This window comes from Choloepus didactylus, chromosome 14 (assembly GCF_015220235.1).
Source record: "Choloepus didactylus isolate mChoDid1 chromosome 14, mChoDid1.pri, whole genome shotgun sequence".
Taxonomy (NCBI): Eukaryota; Metazoa; Chordata; class Mammalia; order Pilosa; family Megalonychidae; genus Choloepus; species Choloepus didactylus.
The window spans coordinates 33100476-33123085 of NC_051320.1; the positions used below are offsets into that span (position 1 = coordinate 33100476).

The 22610-nt window shown below is 39.4% G+C and overlaps 1 long non-coding RNA gene across 1 annotated transcript; it reads right to left on the bottom strand.

Moving 5' to 3' along the window:
- Positions 1-1362: 1362 nt before the first annotated feature.
- On the bottom strand, positions 1363-20907 carry LOC119509251. Its single transcript, XR_005211661.1, has 4 exons — positions 20875-20907; positions 2124-2279; positions 1802-1875; positions 1363-1481 (listed from the first exon to the last, which is right to left on the bottom strand). It is a non-coding gene; the product is annotated as an uncharacterized LOC119509251 (long non-coding RNA).
- Between the last annotated feature and the right edge of the window lie 1703 nt (positions 20908-22610).

A 22610-nucleotide genomic window follows, 5' to 3' on the forward strand; every position in this document is an offset into this window, starting at 1 on the left:
GTGATGCTCACTGGGTTTCAAGTAAATTTTTGTCAGTACTTTACATGGACTATCTCAAGGAATCCTCACAACTGCCCAATAAGTTGGAAAATCATTGTACCTAGATAAGCCAAGAAACCCACCCAAGATCACACTGTTTTTAAGTAGCAGAGTGAGAAAATGAACCAAGGTGTGTCTGACTCATGGAGCAAATGAATGAATGAATGAATGAATTCAGTGCTACAGAAAGAGGTCAGTTCTTTGACTTCAGCTCTGGGTGAGGTGGCCTGGTAGTTTTTGGCCTAGGGAAGAACAATACATAAAGCAAAAGTCTATATCCTTAGAATGAAGGAGGGAACAAGTCTACTGGTACTTAAAGGGTTTGAAGCTTTCGCAAAAAATGTGTCTCATCTACCACCCCACCTTGCCTAAAGCTGGATCCCTTTGGACAGTATAAAAATTGTAAATTAATTCACACTTTTTTTTACCCTTTTTATAAAAATGACTTTAGACTGCCGGAAAAAAAACCCAAAAGAGAGAAAAACAAATCTATGACCAGAGTCTCATGAACCTAATTAAATAAATCAATCCCTGCTCTTTCACCCTGGAGCCCACTCTCTCGAGTTGCCTATGTGAGAAGTGGCTCCATTTCACATTAGTTGCTACAATTCAGTGTCTGCCCTTGGAGATTTTGCTTAGGAAATAACGCTTGAAACCACCCCTGTGCCTGTGGCTGAGGCAGCTGCGTGGTGTTCTGAGAATGACTGCCTTGGCCTTTGAAAATTCCTCCAGTGCTGCACCCCACAGAAGAAGTTTCATTACACATAGCATAATTTTTGTATCAGACCACAACAAATTCATTCTGTAAAGTTGGTAAAAAAACGAAAACAAAACAAAGCCACACAACAACAAAAAAACAGCTTTCAGCCTTTATCCTTTAATGCTATTATAGACGTAGAAACTGTTTATTTAAATGGATCAGATTTTAAATTGTGATTATTCAGGAAGAGGAAAGTACTAGACAGGTGGGCCAATGGAATTGTTATGACTGAGCATCAAAGTTGGGCCTGTGGTTCCTGATAAATTTCATAGCTTTCACCATAAAAAGGGAGCCTATTACTATATTTCATTCCTCTTGGAGTCACCATTCTTTCTCAGATGTGAGTACCAACAATAATATTAAGAACAAATCTCCCCCATTTGCTTAGGGAAGTGGCTGCAGAAAAAGTTCTGATCACTTCCTTGAAATAGTTAGTTGTTTATTGACAGAATAGAGAATTCTTTTACATCAGTTGATGTTTTCCCTTTTACCTTTAACTCCCCCTATTATTTTTAAGATATAACAGTCTTCAAAATTTTCAGAGGGATGAGGGAAGACCTTCCTCTATCCTTGGCTTCCTGTTTCTCTGTGGGGAGGTTTCATTAATGGAACACTCCAGGACTCTCTCCACCCACTTCGTTTACTTCTTCCCAGGATGAGGGGACTTCTCTGGCTCCTGCACCTGGAAGGAATAGCGAGGTATGCCTCATATCCATCCTTTTTGCAATTTGCCTGCCTGAAGAGAGGTAGCAGTTCTAGTCTGTGTGAGTGTGAATAGCTTCTCATAGATTGTGAAGTTCAAAACCTGCCCAACCACACACACTGTCCTTGGATTCAGAAGTTGGACAGACAGAGGGCTGTCATTTATTGGGACCTTCCAAACCTCAACATCTACTTTGGAACAACTGAAAACCATGCTTCTTAAGGCAGAAACATTTCTTAAAATTCAGTCTAGGACAGAGTTCTGCACAAAATGTACATAGTTATAACATTAGACCCTACCTCTCTTTCTCCTTTTCCACCTCTCCTTCTGCTTCTCTGTAAACTTTGTCTTGAAATATCTGCTGCCACTTTGTCTAAAAAAACACAGTCAGAAGGTAAATACTACAATCCTATAAGAGCCCTCGAGTTCTAAGGTGTTACATAACTAATTTCTAGGTGAAATTACTGTTAGTATTCTAGATTCAGAGGAAGATACTACTTGGTCTGAGCATAATATTTGCTCAACTCTCTCTTAAATTCTGGGACTTAAGAGTTTTACAGCCATTTGATTTTGTTTTTCTCTAATCTGGCAATGCAAGAAATGATTAAAGCAAGGGATTACCTGTGGCAGAATAGGGTAATGAGCTGTGACATCTTCGTAGTAGAATATTCTTTCTTCTCCTCTTTTTTTCCCAAGAGAAATAAATTGTCAGCTTTGAGCAAATGGAGTTCTAATAAAATTCCTCCAGCATTTCATCTGTGGCTTCTCCTGGTAACACTAACACACACACACACACACACATACAAATTTAGCAAGGGTTAGGATTTCTGGAGATTACTTTCAGTGTTCCTGGCTTGTCCAAGACCCATATTTGAAAATTCTTCTGGAAAGGTTCTCAGAGGCAGTAAAGGATGTGGAGGGATCACTATGTAGGAGTAATGGGGCATAAAACCAAATATTTATTCTACTCACTGAGCACCAGCTATAACTATAGTTTACAAAAGAACTCCTCTGTACCTGCCTCTCATGGTGAATGTACCTTCCAGATTTATCGAATATGCCTGGTTTGATGATTAATTTCCAGTAACAGATTCTTCAGACTGAAGAGTGCTTTGAATCAGAGTTGATCTTCTTATCATCTTTACTTAAGTTTTTTAGAAAGCAGGGTAATATAGTCTAAGTAGAGGACTTCATTGTAATGAGAGAAAATGCCTATGGTAGGCTTGTAATGTTAGAAAGATATTTATTTATAGTTCCACAGCCTATTTCTTTGAAAAAAAGAATATTTTCCTATAAGATTTAATCAGTTCATACAAAGAAGTTACTTGTTGCGATGTCACTGCCATACCAAGTATTCATTCTTTCATTTTTATCTCTAGATGGTCCAATTAAGACTTTTTCTTTTCATTTTTGTTAATCATTACTTTTTCTGCTTCTTAAGTGGAAGCATGTAAGTCTGCATGATTTTATTTATTAACAAATGTGTACACATTTTATATGCATAGACAAAACTAGAATGATAGACGCAAAATGATATTACCTGGTATAGCATAAATGTGATTTTTCTTTTAAATGTTTTGATATTCTATATTTGCTATTTTAAAAATTTTTTCAGTAAATATTATTTTTGCAATTAAAAAGGGAATTTTTGGAATTCTGGACAACAGAAAAGTTTATTGAGGGATTTAAAAAGGCAGCTTTCTACCACAGTTCTATAAACAATATATACTTTGTCTCATTATCTTTGCTTTAGTTATGTGGCCATGTAAAATAACATTACTAGCCCCTAGAAAATTACTGTAAGTATGAAAATTTTCATTCATATCACCTGTTCAACTGAGTGTTTATTTAAGGTATTTTATAATAAAATATAATAAAATAGTAAAATAAAAATAGAATTGGAAAGGGGGAACACAAATCTGCCAACCAAAAAAGCCAAAATAATTGCTGTGTTTCTACCTCCAGTTTGTCTCTAAGGTTTTCTTCTTTTTATTTAAAAGAAGGAAAAGCACCTTAGGGGAAACAGTTTTCCTAGCACTGTGTATTAAAAGAAATATGTCAGGTGGAATCTAACAGTGGATTCAGTGCTCTCTGTATAACTTGATGTTATCAGCCTATAGATGCATTTTCAATTAACAAAAATTACCTTTTATTTAAAAAAAGCCATAATAAAATGAAAATTAATGAAGTCAAGATTTGGTGGCTAAACTGATGGGACTCCATATATAACCTTTTGGTTTTCTAACTTGATCGAAGGATGGGATTTGGAGCTGAGGAAAAGCATGTTGCTGATGAATGTTTTTCAAATATTGCTTCTCTAAAGTCAGGATTCTCTAACCACCCATTCATCCTTCATTAAAAAGTCTTCATTAGGATGCTTTCAGCTACAGATATAATACATACATGAAAGTGGCTCAAAAGACAGAGTTTATTGTTTCCTATAGTAAGTCTAGAGGTGGAGAATTTCTTGGTTGGTTAATTGAGTAAATATAATTACATCAAGATCCTGTATCCTTTCCATCTTCCTGTTCCACTCTCTTCAGCAGGTTTTCTCTCCCCCTGATACAGTGCTGGGCACATTAAGATTCAGGAGAATGGCAGTTTATCCTTGCCCATCTCTCGGTCAGGAAGGAAAACCTTTACTAGGAAATCTGTGGTGGAATTCTCCTGCTTCAAAGTATCACATGCCCATTGCTAAGTCAATTGCCAAGAAATGGTGAGGTGGGGGAGAATAATACTAACATGACTGTCGTAGACTAATTAAAACCCATCTCTTAGGGATAGAAATTCCTTCTTTGAATACCTGACAAAAAGAAAGGTGAAAAAATGGGGTTTTCCTGGTGATAAAGAAGGAGGCAGTGGTGGTCAGAAAGATTAAAGTGTCTGCCACTGTGTCAGTTCGATGTATTAGGTCCCCCAAAACACCATTATCTTTGATGTACTCTTGTGTGGATGGACATATCAGTGTTGATTAGGTTGTAATTCTTTGAGTGTTTCCATGGAGATGTGACCCACCCAACTGTGAGTGATGACTCTGATTGGATAGTTTCCAAGGAGGTGTGACCCCACCCATTCAGGGTGGGTCTGAATTAAATTACTGGAGCACTAAAGAAGCTCAGACAGAAGGAGCAAGCTTGCTACAGCCAAGAGGGACACTTTGAAGAATGCACAGAAGCTGAGAGAGAAGCTGTAGATGAGCGATAGTTTGAAGATGGCCTTTGAAAGCAGACTCTTGCTCTGGAGAAGCTAAGAGGGGACAAACACCTGAAGAGCAACATTTTTGAGGAACTGCAGCCTAGAGAGGAACGACCTGGGAGAAAGCCATTTTGAAACCAGAACTTTGGAGCAGATGCCAGCCACGTGCCTCCCCAGCTAACAGAGGTTTTCCGGACACCATTGGCCATCCTCCAATGAAGGTACCTGATTGCTGATGTGTTACCTTGGACACTTTATGGCCTTAAGACTGTAACTATGTAACCAAATAAACCCCCTTTTATAAAAGCCAATCCATTTCTGGTATTTTGCATTCCCGCAGCATTAGCAAACTAGAGCAGCCACAGAACACCTGATGAAGGTCCCTGCTATGTCTAGGCATGGGCTAGACACAAGAAGAATGGGAAGGAGGAAAACAGGCTTAGGCCACCTTGCGTAGAATATACAGTCTAGTTGGGGGAGGGATAATTGAACATGTGATTACGTAAAGAATGTCATCCTAATTTAATGAGGAAAGTAAATAAGCAAGTTCAGGTATTGTGAACACGAAATGTATAGGAACACTTGGGTATGCTGCTTTGAAACAATGAGTTCTTTAAGGCCACTGGGTGCCATTATAAAGATATAAAACAATGTCATATTTGCTTCTATTTTCTTCCATTGTTATGCTCTAGATTTTACAATCATACATGTGTATATATAATTTATACCTAGATTTAATTTATCTACCTGTATATGCATATCTCTATCCCTCTGAATTTATTAAACAGTTAAAAGTGGGAGAAATGTTCATAGCTGAGTTTCAGACATCTTTACATCAGTATTAAATCTCCTTTACTTCAAACTCCCAACACTTAATATATTATGAGTAGTTATGGCTATAGACTGAGGCCAACTCTTCCTTAATAGAATGCGTTAAATGAGGGAGAATGAAATATCACTTCTGCCTGCATAAATTGGAATACAAATAGCTTACATATTACAGTAATTGCTGTTCCTTACAATAACCCTATGAAACAAAGGAAACATTCATTCCGTCTTATATAGGCAAGAACTAAATCAGAAGTCTGTTTCATTCTTGCTTTTATCGAGAATCTGCTATATGCTAGACATCATGATCACTGCTGGGGAGATGATGATAATAATGATTTTGTTACTGATTTATTGAGCACTTACTCTGTAGGTACAATTCCAGATATTCATACATTAACTCACTAGTCTGCACAACAAACCCAGATGATCCACAAGACATAACTTTTTTAAAAAAATTCAGTTTTATTGAGATATATTCACATACAATCATCTGTGGTATACAATCAACTGTTCACCGTACCATCATATAGTTGTGCATTCATCTCCCCAATCTATTTTTTGAACATTTTCCTTATACCAGAAAAAGTAAAAATAAGAATAAAAAATAAAAGTAAAAAAGAACACCCAAATAATCCCCCCTCCCACCCTGTTTTTCATTTAGTTTTTGTCCCCATTTTTCTACTCATCCATCCATACACTGGAAAAAGGGAGTGTGATCCACAATGTTTTCACAATCACACTGTCACCTCTTGTAAGCTACATTGTTATACAATCACACAAGACATAATTTTTGCCTGAAGGAGATGACAATCTATTGCTAAGGAAGATGGAGTAGACACATCAACAGATAGTTTTGACACTGAAGGCAAATACGTGATAGAATTAAAAACACAATTTGGGGATCATTGGGAAGATACCTGTAATTCAGTCTGGGTAAGAAAGAAAGGTTTTCTGAATTAGTGATTTCTGAATGTAATCTTGAAGACAAAATCTGTCAGCCTCCATGGGATAAACAATACAGCAATACCAACTAAATGCAAAAATCTCATGTCCTTAGTGCAACAAAGGTTTATTTCTTAATTACATCACAGACCAAAGTAGATTAGGCATATTCCATGGTGCCCTTAACTCCAGTAGTGACTCGGGGATCACGGCTGCTTCCAAACTGTAACTCTGACATTTCTGAGTTCTTTTGCATGACAGAGAGAGAGAGACATGGGAAAGGTAGCTTGACTCTTAATTGCCTTAGTGTAGAAATGACGTGTCTTAGCTCCACTCCAGATTTATTGGCCACAGCTAGTCACATTTCCTGACTGACATGCAAGGGCAAAGGAGGAAGTCGAACATTTGGCAAACATTAACTCTGTATCAGTCAGACAAAATAAATTAAAAGGGAAATGGATTGCAGAAGTACACAGGTAAGAAACGCCATAATCTGGGCCAGGAAGCTTTTGGTGTTCTTGAACATGGTGTGAAAGAAGGAGTAGTCATAGCTCAGATCAGGGAAGGCCCCATAGGAAATGTGAAGGCACTTGAGTTTTATCCTATTGAAGAATTTTAGGTAGGTATGTGCTCTGGAGACCCTGGTTCCAGAATTTGAGAGAGACTACCAGCAGGGATACCAGTTATCAGGTAATTAATTTAGGTCAGAATCATGAGGACACACATCAAAACCTGGTCATTAAAAAGGAGATAAACAGAAAAGACAGATTTGAAATATGTGGAGGCAAAACTGGCAAGATTTTATACATGTTTGAAAGTGGGATATTAGGAAGAAGGAAGAATCAAGAATAACTTACAGATTCCCACCTTGGGGAACTAGATGGGCAGCACTATGAATTTAGTCGGAAATTATCATAGCAAGCATCTATTTGAAGGGAAGAGTAGGAAACCATTCTAGACGTGTTGAGGTAGAGTTGTGGGTGGGAAACCCAGGGTGAGTCGACCAGCAGGAATGTGGATAAAGGTCTAAAGCCCGACAGAATGATCCAGGCTGGAAAAGAAGATTTCAGAGCCATAAGAGTTTGGATGAAAGTTGAAATTACAGGAGTGGATGACTCAAAAAACTGATGTGAGATGAGCAGTGGGCTCAGAACTCAGCCTTGGGGAACACTAATGTTTAAAGGGCCCAAAGAAGAGAGGATCCCATGAAGATGAAATAGAAGGAACTGCCAAGTGCTTAAGGAGAATAAGAAGCTAAGTAAAGGCAGAGTTTCAAGGAGAGAATGATTCATCATCTTAAGTGGTGTAAAGGAATCCAGCCGGATGAAGAGTGAAAAATGACCGTTGAGTCTGGCAATCTGAAGTGCCAAATGGTAGCATCACCATTAAAGAAATTGACAAAAAAACGAGATTGCAGTGGATTGGGACTTGCTGTGTGGTATATAAAACGGGTGGCAACTTCTCCATTGAAAGTTTAGGGACTTGCTCAGTCCCAGGCAGCCAGAGTTAGAGGGAGATGGGACAGAACTGAGCCCTTCAGTTCTAGATCCCCTTCTCCTGAGTCCAGGTCTGTGTTTTAGATAGTTGCATTCACCAGAGTACTTCAAAAATAAATGCAATCTTTTACCACATTGTCTAATGTTCTTGACAGTCTAAATGACTTGCTGAGGAGAATTTTCCAAGCATATATTGGAACACAATCAGAGTAAGGTTTGAAGCGGTAGAATGTTTAGGTGATTTATTTTAATGGGAGCTGAGGAGAACACAACAAACTAATAATAAATGATACCCTACTAAATCCAAGTGCATTTCACACTTTTAGGGAGTATTAAATGGGACCAAGCAGTTTTAGTAAGTAAAATTGAACAGCCGTGGTTTTAAACAGCACCCTACATCAATATAATTCTGTCATGTGATCTTTTCCAAAGCCAAGGTGCTTTGCTCATGTTTAAGTACTTGGGGTTTGTTAAGAGGAGCAAAACACTCAGAGGCAGAACGTCTTGGATGCTTCCTGGGGCCAGCGAAATCCTCTCATCAGAGTCATCTTAAATTTAAAATAAGCACCTTGTACTCCTTGCATGTTCTGGGAACATAGAAAAGCTGCATGGCTCTAGCTTCAGGGGGAGTGGAGGGAGATAAGGCTGGCCACGAAGCCAGAACCGGATAATGAAGGGCTTTATATACCATGCGAAGGAGTCTGGACTTTATCTCGTGGGTTAGCAGAGATCCATTAAAGACTTTTAAGCAGGGGATTATCATGATCAGATTTCTATTTTCTGGCAGCTACAGTGTGGAGGAGACCTGAAGGAGGAAAATGACTGAAGGCAAAGAGACCAGTCTGTAAGTCTTGCTTACATCCCTTCTTTTCCTCTGTCTCAAGATTCCCAGATGCCAAGCCTCCAGACCCATTCTTTTTTTTTTTTTAGTTTTTATTTTGAAATAAATTCAAACTTACAGTAACAGTTGCAGAAATAATACAAACCCCATACACAGAACTCCAGCATACCCCAACCCCCCTCCACTGATACCCTGATCTACCAACTTTAATATTTTGTCACTTTACCATTTCTTTCCCACGCTCCCTGTCTATCATCCATCATCTATTGCTCTGTCTTCTGAACATATGAGAGCAAGTTGCACACATCCTTGAACAAATAATATAATTCACATATACATTTCCTATAGACAAGAATATTCATTTATGTAGTCATGTTAAGTGTAGTTACGAAGTTCAAGAAATTTAACATTGATATAAAGCTTACATTCTATATTTCATTTTTTTCTTATGTCCCAATTGTGTCCTTTTGAGCCTTTTCTCCCCTATTCTTAGATCTCATCCAGGATCATCTGTGGCATTTAATTGTCATTATCTATTTAGACTGTCTTTTTTTTTCAATTGTGGAAACATATATGCAGCATAAGTCTTCCCATTCCAACCCTTCCCAAGCATTCCATTTAGTGGGATTAATCACATTCACAATGTTGCAATGCCATCACCTTCCCACCATCCATTACTAGAAATTTCCCTTCACCCCAAACAGAAACCCTACACTCATTTCTTATTAACTCCCCATTGCCCCTTCTCCCACTTCTCGTAACCCATACTCCACTTTTCATCTATATGATCATTTTCTCTGATAACTTTCCTTGTGTTTACTGTGGGACTTAAATTTAACCTCTTAAGTCTATAACAATCTTGTTTTCTTTGATACCAACTTAACTTGAATAGGACACATAAACTATGTTCCTGTACTCCTCCATTCCCCCACCTTTATGTAGTTCTTGTCAAAAATTACATATTTTACTTTGAATCCAAAACCACAGATGTATCATTATACTTTATGTATTTTAGATCCTGTAGGATGTAAATAGTGGAGTTACAAATAAAAAATACAGTAGTATTGGTGTTTATATTTACCATGTGATCTTTACTGGAAATCTTTATTTCTTCATGTGGTTTCAGTCAATTGTTTAGTGTCTCTTCCTTTCAGCCTGCACAGTTCCCTTTAGCATTTCTTATAGGACTGATCTACTGATGATGAAGTCCCTCAGCTTTTGTTTATCCAGGAATGGTTTCATCTCCCACTCATTTTTTTTTTTTTTTCATTTCTATTGAGATTGTTCAGATACCATACAATTATCCAAAGATCCAAAGTGTACAATCACTTGCCCCTGGGTACCCTCATACAGCTGTGCATCCATCACACTTAATTTTTGTTCAATTTTTAGAAACTTTTCATTACTCCAGACAAGAAATAAAGTGAAAGATGAAAAAAGAAAAAAAGAAAAGGAAACTCTAAACCTCCCCTATCCCTAACCAACCCCCCTCAATTGTTGACTCCTAGTATTGATATAGTACGTTTGTTACTGTTTATGAAAAAATGTTGAAATACTACTAACTGTAGTATATAGTTTGCAATAGGTATATAGTTCTTCCCTATATGCCCCTCTATTATTAACTTCTAATTGTATTGTCATACATTTGTTCTGGTTCATGGAAGCAATTTCTAGTATTTGTACAGTTGATCATGGACATTGCCCACCATAGGATTCAGTTTTATACATTTCCATCTTTTGACCTCCAACTTTCCTTCTGGTGACATATATGACTCTGAGCTTCCCCTTTCCACCTCATTCACACACCATTCGGCGCTGTTAGTTATTCTCACATCTTGCTACCAACACCCCTGTTCATTTCCAAACATTTAAGTTCATACTAATTGAACATTCTGCTCATACTAAGCAAGAGCATCTACATTTCTTCCACAAGGCAGGAGGGAGAGTCAAAGAAGGTAGAGAGGCAAAAGAAAGAGGAAACAACAACAAAAAAAATGACAGCTAGGAAGCAGCAAAAGGAAAAATAACCTTAAATCAAAGTAGAATAAAGAATCAGACAATACCACCAATGTCAAGTGTCTAACATGCCTCCCCTATCCCCCCTCTTATCTGGATTCACCTTGGTATATCACCTTTGTTACATTAAAGAAAGCATAATAGAATGATTCTATTAGTTACAGTCTCTAGTTTATGCTGATTGCATCCCTCCCCCAATGCCTCCCCATTTTTAACACCTTGCAAGGTTGACATTTACTTGCTCTCCCTCATAAAAGAACATATTTGTACATTTTATCACAATTGTTGAATACTCTAGATTTCACCAAGTTACACAGTCCCAGTCGTTATGTTTCCTCCTTTCTTGTGGTGTCTCACATGCTCCCCATCTTTCTCTCTCAACCGTATTCATAGTTACCTTTGTTCAGTGTACTTACATTGTTGTGCTACCATCTCCCAAAATTGTGTTCCAAACCACACACTCCTGTCTTCTATCACCCTGTAGTGCTCCCTTTAGTATTTCCTGTAGGGCAGGTGTCTTGTTCACAAAGTCTCTCATTGTCTGTTTGTCAGAAAATATTTTGAGCTCTCACTCATATTTGAAGGACAGCTTTGCTGGATAGAGGATTCTTGGTTGGTGGTTTTTCTCTTTCAGTATCTTAAATATATCACACCACTTCCTTCTTGCCTGCATGGTTTCTGCTGAGAGATCCGCACATAGTCTTATGAAGCTTCCTTTGTATGTAATGGATTGTTTTTCTCTTGCTGCTTTCAGGATTCTCTCTTTGTCTTTGACATTTGATAATCTGATTATTAAGTGTCTTGGCGTAGGCCTATTCATATCTCTTCTGTTTGGAGTACGCTGCGCTTCTTGGATCTGTAATTTTATGTCTTTCATAAGAGATGGGAAATTGTCATTGATTATTTCCTCTATTATTGCTTCTGCCCCCTTTCCCTTCTCTTCTCCTTCTGGGACACCAATGATACGTACATTATTGTACTTTGTTTCATCCTTGAGTTCCCGGAGACGTTGCTCATATTTTTTCATTCTTTTTTCCATCTGCAACTTTGCATGTAGGCTTTCAGGTGTTTTTTTCTCCAGTTCCTGAGTGTTTTCTTCTGCCTCTTGAGATCTGCTGTTGTATGTTTCCATTGTGTCTTTCATTTCTTGTGTTGTGCCTTTCATTTCCATAGATTCTACTGGTAGGTTTTTTGAACTTTTGATTTCTGCTGTATACATGTCCAGTGCTTCCTTTACAGCCTCTATCTCTTTTGCAATATCTTCTCTAAACTTTTTGAATTGATTTAGCATTAGTTGTTTAAATTCCTGCATCTCAGTTGAAGTGTACCTTTGTTCCTTTGACTGGGCCATAACTTTGTTTTTCTTAGTGTAGGTTGTAATTTTCTGTTGTCTAGGCATGGTTTCCTTGGTTATCCAAATCAGGTTTTCCCAGACCAGAACAGGCTCAGGTCCCAGAGGGAAGAAATATTCAGTATCTGGTTTCCCTGCAGGTGTGTCTTAGAAAATTGCTCCACCCTTTGATGCCTCAGGTCACTGTGCTTTTCTACCCAGCAGGTGGCGCCTGTCAGCCTATAATTCTTGACTGGTGTGAGGAGGTATGGCCATGTTCCCCCAGGCTCTGGGGTCTGGTTCTGAATGGAAAGGGCCCCACCCCTTTCCTCCTAGAGAAGACAGACCCCTCAGGTGGAGGTCATTAGCATTTCAATGGTCTCTCTCTCTGCTTGTGGTGTCTCCACCCTTCCCAGAGTCACAGCCCTGGAAACTGAAAATGACTGGGGCTTTCTCCACTGAGCCGAAAAAGAAACAGATAGTCCCCTTCAGACCCAGTCCAAGGCAACCCTCCGGCTCTCCCAGATCAGTCGTCACCCAAAGCCTCTGTCTGTTTTTTGGGGCTGCGTACCTGTAGTGAGCAGTTCACACTCGCTACTTAAAACCCCAGTTGGAGCTCAGCTGAGCTGTATTCCCTTGCTGGGAGGGAGCTTCTCTCTGGCACCATGAGGCTCCGCAGCTCGGGCTATGAGGGAGGGGGTCTCCCGACCTGGTTCCGCAGGTTTTACTTACAGATTTTATACTGTGTTCTCGGGCATTCCTCCCAATTCAGGTTGGTGTATGATGAATGGATGGTCTCGTTTGTCCCCCTGCAGTTATTCTGGATTATTTACTAGTTGTTTCTGGTTTTTTGTAGTTGTTCCAGGGGGACTACTTAGCTTCCACTCCTCTCTATGCCACCATCTTGCCCAAGTCCTCTCCCCCTCATTTTTAACTTCTAGGTGTTTGTGAATTTTCTAAGTCTCTGATGATTATTGACTTCTATTTGTATTCCACTGTGGTCAGAGAACGTGCTTTGAATAATTTCAAAATTTTTTTAAATTTATTGAGGCTTGTTGTATGTCCCAGCCCATGGTCTATTCTGGAGAAAGTTCCGTGATCACTAGAGAAGAATATGTATCCTGGTGATTTGGGATGTAATGTTCTATATATGTCTGTTAAATTTCTCTATTTCTCTCTCCTTTCTTTGTTTCTCTGTTGGTAGGGCTCCCTTTGGTATCTGAAGTAGGGCAGGTCTTTTATTAGCTAAATCTCTCAGCATTTGTTTGTCTGTGAAAAATTTAAGCTCTCCCTCAAATTTGAAGGAGAGTTTTGCTGGATAAAGTATTCTTGGTTGGAAATTTTTCTCTCTCAGAATTTTAAATATGTCATGCCACTGCCTTCTCGCCTCCATGCTGGCCACTGAGTAGTCACTACTTAGTCTTATGTTGTTTCCTTTGTATGTGGTGAATTGCTTTTCTCTTGCTGCTTTCAGAACTTGCTCCTTCTCTTCAGTATTTGGCAGTCTGATCAGAATATGTCTTGGAGTGGGTTTATTTGGCTTTATTCTATTTGGAGTTCACTGGCCATTTATGCTTTTTGTATTTATATTGTGTAGAAGGTTTGGGAAGTTTTCCCTAACCATTTCTTTGAATACACTTTCCAGACCTTTACCCTTCTCTTCCCCTTCTGGGACACCAATGAGTCTTATATTTGGATGTTTTATTTTATCTATCATATCCCTGAAGTCCATTTTGAATTTTTTGATTTTTTTTCCCCATTCTTTCTTTTGTTCTTTCATTTTCTGTTCTGTGGTTCTCGAGGTCTCTGAGTCATTGTTCAGCTTCCTCTAGTCTTGTACTGTGAGCATCCAGAATCTTTTTAATTTGGTCAACAGTTTCTTTTTTTTCCATAAGATCATCTGTTTTTTTATTTACTCTTGCAATTTCTTCTTTATGCTCTTCTAGGGTCTTCTTCATGTCCTTTATATCCTGTGCCATGCTCTCGTTGTTTGTTTTTAGTTCTTTGATTAATTCCTCCAAGTACTGTGTCTCCTCTGATCTTTTGATTTGGATGTTTGGGTTTGGGTTATCCATATCATCTGGTTTTTTCATATGCTTTAAAATATTCTGTTGTTTTTGGCCTCTTGGCATTTGCTTTACTTGGTACGGTTCTTTTAGGATATGAAGGATTATTCAGACTCCGGTCTCTAATTTGTCAGCTCTACAGCTTGGTGGTGTACACTTTCTCTAACTAACTAGCAGATGGTGTTCTCGAGTCATGTATTCCCCTCAAGTCAGTTCTCCCTAACTTTGTCTTTGTAGTGTGTGGGGGTCTGGTTCTTGTGGGGTCCAATTGGTGCACCAAGTTTGGGTGTGTTGTTGGTGCTGTCTGACCTGAAAGTGGGGCTTGTGTCTGAGTGGTCAGGGAAGCAGGGCAGCTTTAATAATCAAACCTCCCAGGTGTTCCAGGAAATTTAAGGCTGTTGCAAGAGTCTAAACCTTCATTTCAGTCTCGCCACAGATTGTCTCTGCCACTGATCCACAAGTCCTTGGTATTGGCATAGGGTCCCTGAGTTTTCCGAGTGGGTTCCTCTTCCCAGCCGTGCCCTTCTAGGGCCTTTGCTGAGGGAAGGCTGTGCTATGTCACAAGTGTGCGCCATCCCTCAAGGGAAGCTCTGGGCTTCTGGGCCATGCAGGGGCATTCCCAGCCTGCTGTAAAGATGGCTGCATGGGGCGTGTTAATTTCCCCCTTTACACACAGCTCCACCTTTCCAGCTCCGGGACAATTAGCTGTGGGTGCACGAAAGGCTATTGTCCACGTCTGATATTGTGGCATGTGTGCGGTATTGCCAGAAACACTTCCTGTCACACTGGGTCCCTTGGCGCGGCTCTGGGCTGTGGCTCCAGCGCCGGGCAGGAGGGTTCCCAGCCTGCCAGGAAGATGGCTACAAGGGGCATGGTTTTTTTCCCCTTTTGGCTCTCCTCTGCCCTCCTCACTCTGAGACAACTAGCAGTGGGTATGTGAAAAGCTATCTTCCATGTCAGATATTAATGTATTCACACTGCCTCTTCCTGCTGCGCTTCACTGTGTGGTTCTCGCTGCCATATCTGCAGCTTCTTTTGGGTTTTTTTAAAAAAGAGCTAGTCCACTTCCAAATGCCAACCCTCAGTTTCCCCCCACCGCAGCATGGCTACCAGATATTCAGCCGACTTACTCACTCGTTTCAGAACGCAGACCCCCGGTTTCACCAAGTACACAGTCCCTGTGGATTTAGCAGACCTTGTCCAGCTGGTGCATCGCTGGAACTAGTGTTCTGGGTCACTTTCTGGCCTCTATCTAGTATTTTTCATGGAGGTGTTTTTTTGCCCTGTCTCTCCTAGCCGCCATCTTAGTTTCTCCCAGACCCGTTCTTTTTTGTCCTTTCTTTCCAGTGGGTTTTCCTTGCCTAAAATGCTGATCAGGCATCCATGTATGCACTCATGTGGAGAAACACTCACTCACACACACACACACACACACACACACACACACACACACAGTATAGCTTTCATCCAGATCCTTCATAAGCAGGAGCAAGAGTTTCTGTTGTATCTAGATCACCCAGAAATCATGTCAAGGAGAAACAGAATATATTGTATGAATAAAGGACCCCTTGGCTTGCCTATTGGGAAGTCATGGAAAGCACAAATGGGACCATGTGGATTTGTGATGAATTATGTAGAATGTTTCCATTTTCGGTATCTCTATGGTGTGTTCCTCAGGGAATGCATTGAAAGATATGCTGAATTTTATAAGGCAGAAAGAGAAATGAATTGGAGAAGAAATATATATATGTATGTATATGTATATATACACATACACACACACACACACACACACAGAGAGTGGATGTTGTATAAGAAGGTTAAATGAAGCTTCTTGTACTCTAATTGCCACAATTAGCTGCCGAAGAGATAACTAAGGAAAATGGAACCTTCTCTTCTCTAGAAAAAGAAGAGGGTAAATGTTAAATGCCATAAAACTTTTGCAAATGATGATTCAAAAGCAAGTAAGTTTAAGGGGTGGAGTGATAGAAATGATCAAATTATCTGCTTTATTGGTGAGGAGGGTGCTAGGTCAATAACTGCAGGAGGAAGGAAGGTGAGTAAGTTCCAGCCAGTCCTTGTTAATACCTGTGTGTCACGGAAGTTAGGGAATGAGGTCGGCCAAGTGGATTGCTAAAAGAGATTAGACCTAAAGGAAACGTTAATTACCGGGTGGTCTTTAGTACTGGAGTATTGTCTTTGAAACATTCATTTTTAACCTTTGGAAAAGAGAATAATATCTGCGGCTTTTTGTCTTCTTCATATTAAATCATAGGAGAGAGGTGGGGAGATCTCATGTAAACAATGAGGTAGAAAGGAGGCCAGGATCATTTTAGATTTTCTGGATTATTAAAATATTCTTGAAATGGTGACTGCTGATCACAGTGATACAACTCTTGCTTCAGAGGGAACTGTCTGCACATGCCCAGGCCACTTTGGAGATCTCTGAGCATAATGAGGCTGTAGGAAAGCAGTGGGTACTCTGGAGAGAACACACAGAGTCCATTTTCTTCCCTGGTGATATCTATGAGAGAGGGAGGGCGTTGATTGTGTAGGGGAAGCATGAAATCCCGAAGAAGAACATCCAATACTGAGGCTACTGGTGGGCATCGAGGTCAGTGGGCCGATGGAGACAACATAGCAAGAGCAAACAAGATTATAAGTAGTGCTGGGATTTAAAGGTACTTCTTGCACTGCTCAGACACTGAGAGCTGGATCAGCTTCAGTTCCTAGTGTCAGAGCCTGATAACTCCTGTTCACATAAGGTAGAGCGCTAATCCTAATAGGGGTTGCTTCCAAATAGTTTATAAACTTAGCGTTGCTTCCACCCTCTAACCTCAATAGCTGAGAGAGGATGGGGATAAGCTGCTAGGTTTTAGAGTGTCAGATCTTTGGGCCTGAAACATTTCTTGCTTGTTTTCCTTATAAGGCCAGAACACTTAGTCTTCCAAGTGTCTGCACTAATTAAAGGCAGGTCAAGTATGCCAAAAATGTTTTGAACGTAAAAGACTAAGGAGAGAGAGAACTTTTGTGAAAACTTTGTGAAAGAAGGGACTTCAGTCAGGCGGGGACTTTTCTGGTCGGCATGGTTTCAGGGGGGAGGTAGTCTTAAGGTCTTAGGGACATGAGCAGTTCAACTTTTTTTAGGAGACACTTGGCTCCAATGGGAAAGAATGAAGGAAATATTTCAAGGACTGAGGCCACAGCCACCCAGGAGGGCTCACCGTGATCCTGGGAGACAGATGAGCTGTAAGCAGACTGTCTGGGTAAATGAGGACAAGATTAAGGCCATTCCACATTTGCCTCGTCTGGCCATATTTTCTCTTGTTTTTGTTTTAGAGCTCACCATAAGGGAATCCCACCGACCATTTTGACCTTTCCTTCCAGGTCTAACATTTACAGGAATAAATCGGGATTAGTGCTGTCATTAAGCTTCAGAAGTGGTGTCTTTAAGACAAAAGTAAGACCATTACTGGCAGCTTTAGCACTTGGGACAAGTATTGCGTTGCTGATTTGAAATAGTAAGAATTAATCAGCAGGAGAAGCTTTATGTTCCTACAGGCTGCACCAAGCTCCTCAAATATTTTGACCATTACTTGTTCAATCAGCTGGGCAGTGGGAGGTGAGAAAGGAGACAAAGATTTGTGTTTTGGTAACTTTCCAGCACTTAGATGTCAGCTAACCTTTTGAGAGCAGAAAGAAGTGGGGTTTTTAATTTTTTTTTTTTTATAAAAACATTTAGCAGTGGTCAGACTGATGAACAAATTGGAGACACTGAAATGATGTAATAATGGCAACAATGTTATTTTTACAGCATTAGAAGAAAGGAGGACAACTACTCCTGCCAAACTCATTGGTCACATTGATCTCTAATAAATCTTGGGTGAGTCTGCCCAATATTAGTCATAGGATTTAAGCCTGTGAATCTGTTAGGATTTAAGATACATTACTTTTAGTTGGGAGGGTGAGAGAAAATCTTCTGGCATATGGTTAGAGGAAGGGTAATTTAGTACGCTTTTAAAATGTTTTGAAAAGATGAACCGAGGCAACATTTGTTTTTGTGGGTAAATGTCTTGTATTCTCCAGAGAAAATGGCAACTTCTCATGGGAGAAAGATGGGGGAGGTGCACCTTGGGAAAGATAAACTTTGTAAAGTCTTTCAAATTTTTGAGAAAAGATTTTAAAATGTGACCTTATTTCCAGATATACTAAATTCACATTTCCTGATGCCTGGCAAAGGCACTACACTTCTAATAAGGGAATCTTTTTTTTTTCCCTTAATGTTTTAAGCAATTGTTCCTCCAGTCCTAGTAGAAGTAGATGCCAGTAATATCCTTGTGTTACAGATGAGAAAACTGCCTTTTACTATGATCCAACAACCACACACTGGTTAATTGTGAAACTGGAATTCCATATTGGGCCTATTAGAACAGAATCTGAGGTCCAAAACTTGAGGCTCAACTGCAGATAACTATACATTTTTGGAGGTGGTAGACTTGGTGATGAGGAACACATGGTTTGAAATAGGACAGATCTGGCTTCTTCCACTGTGTAAATGGAGGAGCCTCCAAACTTCATTTGTGTCTATGAAATGGAGGTAATTATTTCATAGAGCTTTTATGAGGATTAAATGACATGACATAGATGCAGTATCCAGCACATTGTAAGTGCTTATTAAAAAGCTGTTATTTTCATTGAAAACAATTGTTGAGATATACTTATTGGTCTTATTTACTCTTTGGCCAGTGATTCCCAAATTTGGGGCTTTTCCCAGATCTAACCGTTATCTAGATCTCAGAATATAAAGAGACCTCAGAATATGAACTATCATTCCTCAGCCTTATGATTCTCAGAATCAGATTAGTTTGGGAAATAATACCTTTGGTTTTTTGTTCCTTTTCTCCGCCCCAGACTAACTGATTGCTTAAATATTTTGCCAAAGGCCATCCTATGCCACTGCTCTCTCTAGATCAGCTCTGCAAATCACAAACCACTCTTTATTTTCTCTTTGATCCATGGAGATTAGTGATGCTGTGCCAGTATGTCAAATGAGCTTCAGATCTGGTTCTCTCTGGCATGGAATTATAATAGATTCAAAGCACACATGTAGGGGAACAATTGCCTGAGTCCTTCACATAGAAATTGCTTTTCTTAAACAGGTGATGAGCTGGAACCCAGAAAGTAAAGTCTCTCCAGAGGCCCCCCAGTCATCTGTCAATCTATTAAAAGTCAATTCAGAATTTACCTATTCCAAAAACTGTCACCGACTAATCCTGCTTGATTTTGACTGCTTCCACAGTACTCATAACTTTAGTTGTGAGTCTGTAAAGATAATTGGCTCTTGGTCACATGGCAAGGATTTCTTACTAATTGCAGTTTGGTGCCTCCCTTCAACTAGACTGTATATTCTTGAAGGCAAGGACCATGTCTGCCACACATTAAATGTGGATGAAGGATACAAAAGAAATAAAAGATATTAGTCTCTGCCCTTAAGAAGCACACAATCCAGTTGAAGAGAGATGCTGTCCTCCAACTCATATGCAGCATCTGTCGTGTAACCAAGTGTAAATTATACTGCTCTGGTTAATCCATGAACCCAACAGGTGAATTAAATACTGAGTTCGGGACTGTCATCTTTCCCTAAGGAGCCTCACATCTGAGTTTCAGATAATGCTTGCTCTTTTGGAGGGCAAACTGAATCACTACAAATGTGAGGAGAAAATAAAAATATTTTATTTTCTATAGCATCTTTATATAGAATTGTTTTCAAAGTCTATACTAGCACATGAATATTTTAGGCTCTAGTCTAGCATTTTGTCACACTGTGGTTTGTGATTTATTACTAGGTCAGGAAATTTAGTTAGTGGGTCATGACCATCATTTTAAAAACGTGAATAGATTAGAAAATAATGTATTCTATTAGAAATAGAATAAGAAAATATGTTAATGAAAATTGTTGTTTTCAGTATGTGTACCAAGTTATAATGTAAAAAACATTTCTTACAATGATTTGTTTGAGAATAATGCACCTAGTAGATACCCAAAAAACCAGAATGGATAGTTTCAGTAAAACTTGACTCTTGCAACCTGTTTTCCCTTTGTAGAGAAGTAACTCACCTCGTGGTAATATTTTCCTTGTTAAGTTCAACCTCACTTAAGTTCACAGAGGAAAAAATATCAGTCTTATTATTGACAGAACTGTATAGTGAAGGACTGCCTTAGTTGGGGGCCACAGTTGGCTTCCTAAAACTTAACTGCAAAGTATCAGGGATACTACCCCCCAGTTGCATGCAGAGCTATATAACTACAGATCTCCTTGGGATCAGCACTGCTCCAATAAGCTTACCACATGACAGATTCTAAGGACCAGATGCAAAGAAGAGAGAACCCAGAAGTTTTCCTTCTCCCAAACTCACCAGTAAGGTATTTCATACTTCCTCTTCAAAGGGGCAGAGTAAGTGAGAGAAGTCAAGATGAGTGGTCTGTTTGTGGGAGGGCAGATGAGTAATAGTGGTCTAGAGTATCATTCTATTATTCCAGTGGAAATCCATCATGGAAAGATGAAGCCATGGAAGCATGAAGGATATGAATCCACATATGCATACTTTTCTCTGAAAGAGCAGCATTTGAGATATTGCTGCTTTCCCCACCTTACCTCTTCAGCTTGAGATTTAAGCCTCTGTTAGCAATGGGTATGGCAAATCCATCTGGAGGAAGAAAAAAATAGCTTATTAGAATGTTCCTACCCCAGCTTTAAGAAATGACTACACCACATACTAACCACTCTTTCTTTGTGTATCCTCCTGTAACCTCAATGGGCAACTAAACTTTTGTACCCAGAAGACTCTGAATTGGGTCAGGCCAGAATATTAACTAACTCCAAGGTTCTGACTACCAAAAATTGACATCTTGAACTATTGCATGTCTCTGAAAGACTCATTGTACAATACAGCTCACCAGAGGCTGTGCAGTGAGTACAAATGTCAGATATAAAAGTACATCCAATAACAGAACATTATCACATGAAGATGTTTCAAATTTAAACAAAAATACCCTTATAAACTCCCAGGAAGAAATTATGTATCAAAAATTAAGTCCCTTGGTTTTGGAAATTAAAGACCAAAGAAATCAAAGATGAAAAATTTTAAGTGAGTCAAAGAAAATAAGTTCCATCTTGTTGAACTGACTGAAGAAATGCTGTAGAATTCAGTGATTTATTTGCTAAAAAGTCTACTACAATTATGGGGAATGTATAGCCTGTGAGTATGGGGTCAATTGGGAGAACTCACCCACTGAGAGCTAAATGCAGGTATTTATCATATTTGGGGGAAAATCCACCTATGCAATTGCTCAGAGAGTGGTAATTGAGATATCACTGCCCTGTTGCAAAATTTAGAATTTGCCAAGCCTTCCTTGGGTTGAATTTCTTTCCCATCTGTCATATTCTGTCATATCTGTCATATAGAAAATCACATTTTGTATTACATTTGACTCCTGTGCTTGTAGCACCCTTTTGCTGACTGCACCGTAGGTTCTGTCTCATTGCAATTGGACAATAGACAGTAGCTCCTACTGATTATGGAACTGAGGCTCACGAATTCTGCCCCTTAGATTTCGTTTTTTTTAGCCGGCAAATTTCTGCCAGGAGATTGCTGAACAAAACTGGTACTAGAGCTGTGAAAGTCTGTGCCCCTTGAGATCTAGCCAGGCCAAATATTGTTGCCACATGTGTTTCCCCAGAGCCTAGCTTTTCTTCAGCAGTTCACCTCTACCAACACCAGCGTGCTTATCTTAGAAGAGCCATGAACTCAATGAACTACAAGATTGCCCCCAACACCCTCTTTTCAAATAAATAGGTTTACTCTCCGCACCCCATTCAGGCCTTGGATAATCCAACCCAGGAAGCATTCTACCATTAGATGCCAATCCAACCCACCTGTGAACCTCAGTATAAGACAGGTACAAATCACAGTGCTTAAGAGCCCAGATTCTAGAGCTAGACCATATGGGTTTGAATTTCAGCCACTTTTTTTTTTTTTTTACAAGCTGTTTATCTTTGGCCACATCACTTAAATCCCTGTGCCTCAGTTTCCTCATCTGAATAATGGGTATATTAATAGTATGTCCCTTGTGAGGTGATTGTAAATATTAAATGAGCACATATGTAAAGCTCTGAGATTAGTACGTGACACATAACACTTGTTACATTCGGTCTTAGGAGTTGTCTTTGCTATGCCTTCCCTTATCCCTTAATATTCCAGGCATTTTATCTCAGAAGAAAGAGAATACCACCTACATTCATTCTAGCACTTTCAAATATACATATTCATGCCTTGAACATTGTACTCTAGTCTTTTTCTCTGATTCTCTCTCTCTCTCTCTCTCTCTCTC